We start from the raw sequence: 5,000 nt of genomic DNA, 5'->3' as shown, positions 1-5,000 counted from the left end.
CAATACCACCGAGTGTGGAGCCCCAACTCGGCTCACTTTTCGAGTTACAGCCGGTCAAAGTTGAAACTTTAAAGGGCCATATCTCCGGAACCAAGCCGAGTTGGGGCCCCATACACCCGGCGTGGGGGGCCCTCCTAGAGGCCCCCAATACCCCCGAGTGTGGAGCCCCAACTCGGCTCACTTTTCGAGTTACAGCCGGTCAAAGTTGAAACTTTAAAGGGCCATATCTCCGGAACCAAGCCGAGTTGGGGCCCCATACACCCGGCGTGGGGGGCCCTCCCAGAGGCCCCCAATACCCCCGAGTGTGGAGCCCCAACTCGGCTTACTTTTCGAGTTACACCCGGTCAAAGCTGGACAGGAAGTGGCCGTATCTCGGGACCGGAAGGTCCCCGTGGCTCGGGACGGCGGGAGGAGCAAGGTCCCCGAGAGCGGGCCCCGCACCCGCCGCCGCGAGCCGCTGGGACCTCCCGGTCCCGAGATGGGCCCCGTTACGCGCGGGCGACTTTCGGAGAAAACGGCCCGTATCTCGGAGAGGGGAGGTCCCAGCGGCTCGCCCTTTCGGGTGTCGGGGGCTCCCCACGGGCCCTCTCGGACCCCGCCTGCCCCGGGCCCCTGGGACCTTTCCTTCCCGGGCGCCCCCCCGACACGTCGGGCCCCTTTTCTCCGGGACCCGGGGGCCCCGGAGCTCGGGGGCGGGCTCTTTGCGAGGGGCCCGCCGGGACGCCACACTTGACCCGAGTCCGGTGTCTCTGGGCCGCCGGGTCCCCGAGCTACGGGCGTTCGAATTCGGGGCCCGAAAATCCCTCAAAGTCCGAAAACGTGCAGTGGGCGGGGACTTCCGGGGCCCCGGAGGCTCTGACGGCACACCCAGGGAGGTGCACCGTCCTCGGGCACGGCCAGGTGGCCCCCCCGGGGTCCTGGAAGTCCCCCCGCCCCCCGGAGACACCCACACCCACACCCACCCACCCACCGGACGGGAAGATTCCGTTTTTCGCCGATATCTCGAAAACGGCCGGGCGAAAAAATTTCAAACTCGGGTCTTCCGTAGGCCTCGGGGGGCCCTATCCAAAGAGGCCACCCGCGTCCCCGGGGGCCTCGGGGTCAGGGAGTTAGGCCCGGTCAAAGGCGCGGCGTTTTTGGCTTATATCTCGCGAACCCCCGGGCCAATCTTCCCCAAACTCGAATCGACCGTAGTGCCGGACGGGGCCTTTCGAAAGAGCCCACCCACGAGGTCCAACTCGCCCGGGTCCCCGAGTTATAGCCGTTCAAAGTCGGGGGTCCCGGCGAACGGCGATCCGGTAGGGGGCGTCCCCGGGGCCCGCCGCCGCCCTGGTTCGAGCGAGGGCCCCCGTGGGACCTCGCCACCCAAATTTGAGCTCTCTGGGCCTTCGCGTCGCGGAGATACGGGCGATTTTCTCCCGGGATCGTGACGTCATCGGCGGGCGCCATTTCAGAGCGCGGCCGAGGGTTTTCGGCCGATATCTCCGCGAATACTCGACCAAAAACGACGAAACGCATATGGACGCGTTCAGCTCGGCGAGACGGTTCGAATGAGCCCGGCCTCGGCCGGGCACGTCGAGTTTTCGGCGAGATATTTGCGTTTTTCCGCTTCCGGGGCGCTTTGGGGGCCCGTATCTCGGGCCCCCGGGGGCCCACGGGGCTGGGGGCGGTCTCATTCGAAAGGTCTCGTCCCGTTCTCCAGCCGACAAAAATTTGGCGTCGATCGGAGCCGCCTTCGGAGAGCTACGGTCGTTTGAAGCCCCGTGCGGTGGGGTTACCGTCCTTCAAACAGCCGCCGCTCGCAGGGGGAGTCCCGGGGAGGCATGGTTGCCTGTATGACTTGGGCTTAGAGCACCCAGCCCCGCGCTCCTGGAGGAACCTCCGGTGCACAGGGTCTGCTGCAACCAGCCACGTGGGTTCTGAGGGGTAGGGGAGCGTGCGCTCTCCTCCCCGGGCGGGCGGCCGGGCCCTGGGGGCTCGCGCCTCCACGGAGGGACCTCGCTCCCGGGGCTTCGTCCCCGGGGCTCGGGGACTCCGTGGCGGCTCGGCCCCCGGGGTTCGACCCCGCTCGCTCGCTCCAAAACCCAAGTCCAAAACGTGGGGTTGCACGGGAGCTCCGGGCGCGACGGGTCTCCACGCACGGCCCCGGGGAGGGAGCTCCGACCCGGGCCGGAGGCAGATTCGCCCCCCGCCCCCCGGCTGTCCGCCCGGAGCCGAGACGGTCCTAAAACGGGCCTTGGGGGTGATGTAGAAGGGTAACGCTCACACAACCAGGACTCACACAAACCGATCTGCATCCCAGGCAGGGTGCGGGTCTCCTGGGCACGAATAAAGCCCGATGCCCCGTGGGTGATGTTGGCCCTGGCCACTCAAGGCACTCACCCAAGCCAGAGAGGGTGCACTCTGGCTGGGGAAGCAGATTCAATCTCTGCTGTGGTGGAGCTCTGGAAAAACGCCAAACCTCCAGGAAAAGACGGCCCGGTTTCTCTGAAAAGTGCATCCCAGGCAGGGTGCGGGTCTCATGGGCACGAATAAAGCCCGATGCCCGTGGGTGATGTTGGCCCTGGCCACTCAAGGCACTCACCCAAGCCAGAGAGGGTGCACTCTGGCTGGGGAAGCAGATTCAATCTCTGCTGTGGTGGAGCTCTGGAAAAAACGCGAAACCTCCAGGAAAAGACGGCCCGATTTCTCTGAAAAGTGCATCCCAGGCAGGGTGCGGGTCTCCTGGGCACGAATAAAGCCCGATGCCCCGTGGGTGATGTTGGCCCTGGCCACTCAAGGCACTCACCCAAGCCAGAGAGGGTGCACTCTGGCTGGGGAAGCAGATTCAATCTCTGCTGTGGTGGAGCTCTGGAAAAACGCGAAACCTCCAGGAAAAGACGGCCCGGTTTCTCTGAAAAGTGCATCCCAGGCAGGGTGCGGGTCTCATGGGCACGAATAAAGCCCGATGCCCGTGGGTGATGTTGGCCCTGGCCACTCAAGGCACTCACCCAAGCCAGAGAGGGTGCACTCTGGCTGGGGAAACAGATTCAATCTCTGCTGTGGTGGAGCTCTGAAAAAAAAAAAACGCGAAACCTCCAGGAAAAGACGGCCCGGTTTCTCTGAAAAGTGCATCCCAGGCAGGGTGCGGGTCTCATGGGCACGAATAAAGCCCGATGCCCGTGGGTGATGTTGGCCCTGGCCACTCAAGGCACTCACCCAAGCCAGAGAGGGTGCACTCTGGCTGGGGAAGCAGATTCAATCTCTGCTGTGGTGGAGCTCTGAAAAAAAAAAAAAACGCGAAACCTCCAGGAAAAGACGGCCCGATTTCTCTGAAAAGTGCATCCCAGGCAGGGTGCGGGGTCTCCTGGGCACGAATAAAGCCCGATGCCCACCTTGAAACGGAGCCTGGGCTCGACTCTGAAGTCCAGATCTCGAAAAACGACAGAGTCCAAAAAGGTGCGGTGGCTCCAAACCTCCATGCCCTCAGACCTCCCTGGCCAGCCCAGGGAGGGTGGCCCGTCCTGGGCCAGACTCAGATTTCCCCCGCCACCCCTGGAGCTCCGCCTGGAGCGAAGACGGTCCTAAAACGGACCATGGGGCTCTTGTAGAGGATGAGGGAGGGAGAGAGGGGCCTTCAGAGAGCCCCTTGGCCGGCTTGACTCTGGAGTCGAATTTGGAAAAATAGACAAAGTCCATAAACGTGCTGTTGGTTCGGACCTCCAGGGCACTCAAGGCACTCACCCAAGCCAGAGAGGGTGCACTCTGGCTGGGGAAGAGGATTCAATCTCTGCTGTGGTGGAGCTCTGAAAAACACGAGAACCTCCAGGAAAAGGCGGCCCGGTTTCTCTGAAAAGTGCATCCCAGGCAGGGTGCGGGTCTCCTGGGCAAGAACGAAGCCCAATGCCCACCTTGAAACGGAGCCTGGGCTCGACTCTGAAGCCCAGATCTCGAAAAACGACAGAGTACAAAAAATGTGCGGTGGCTCCAAACCTCCATGCCCTCAGACCTCCCTGGCCAGCCCAGGGAGGGTGGCCCGTCCTGGGCCAGATTCAGATTCGCCCGCCACCCCTGGAGCTCCGCCTGGAGCGAAGACGGTCCTAAAACGGGCCTTCGGGGATGTATGAGAGAGGGGAAGCGTGGTGGTGGCAAACACAGAGGACCCCCTACCAGCGATCAGACCGTCGTGAGTCCCACTCAGAGTCACTCTGGGTGGGCATGTAAAAATCCAGATTACGCCGCGCTGGAGCTCTGGAAGTTACGAGACCTCCAGGAAAAGACAGGCTGGTTTTCTGAAAAGTGCACCCCAGGCAGGGTGCATCTTTTCCTGGGCACGAGCCCAGCGCACATGGTGTGGTGGTCCGGCTCTGGTGCCAAAGTTTGGGGGAAAAAATAGACAGAGTCCAATAACGTGGTGTGGTTCCAAAGCTCCATGCCCTCAGACCTCCCTGGCCAGCCCAGGGAGGGTGGCCCGTCCTGGGCCAGATTCAGATTTGCCCGCCACCCCTGGAGCTCCGCCTGGAGCGAAGACGGTCCTAAAACGGGCCTTCGGGGATGTATGAGAGAGGGGGAAGCGTGGTGGTGGCAAACACAGAGGACCCCTACCAGCGATCAGACCGTCGTGAGTCCCACTCAGACTCACTCTGGGTGGGCATATAAAATCCAGACTACGCCCCGTCGGAGCTCTGGAAGTACGAGACCTCCAGGAAAAGACAGGCTGGTTTTCTGAAAAGTGCACCCCAGGCAGGGTGCATCTTTCCTGGGCACGAGCCCGGCGCACGTGGCGGGGTCCGGCTCTGGTGCCAAAAAAATTGAGAAAAATCGACTAAGTCCAATGGCGTGACGTGGGTTCAAAGCTCCATGGTCTCAGACCTCCCTGGCCAGCCCAGGGAGGGTGGCCCGTCCTGGGCCAGAGTCAGATTCGCCCGACACCCCCTGGAGCTCGACCTGGAGGGAAGACGGTCCTAAAACGGGCCTTCGGGGCTGTATGGAAGAGGGCAAGTGTGGTGGTGCAAAACACA

This window comes from Pimephales promelas, chromosome 2, assembly GCF_988280905.1.
Source record: "Pimephales promelas chromosome 2, fPimPro1.hap1.1, whole genome shotgun sequence".
Lineage (NCBI taxonomy): Eukaryota > Metazoa > Chordata > Actinopteri > Cypriniformes > Leuciscidae > Pimephales > Pimephales promelas.
This window is presented reverse-complemented; position numbering follows the sequence as displayed.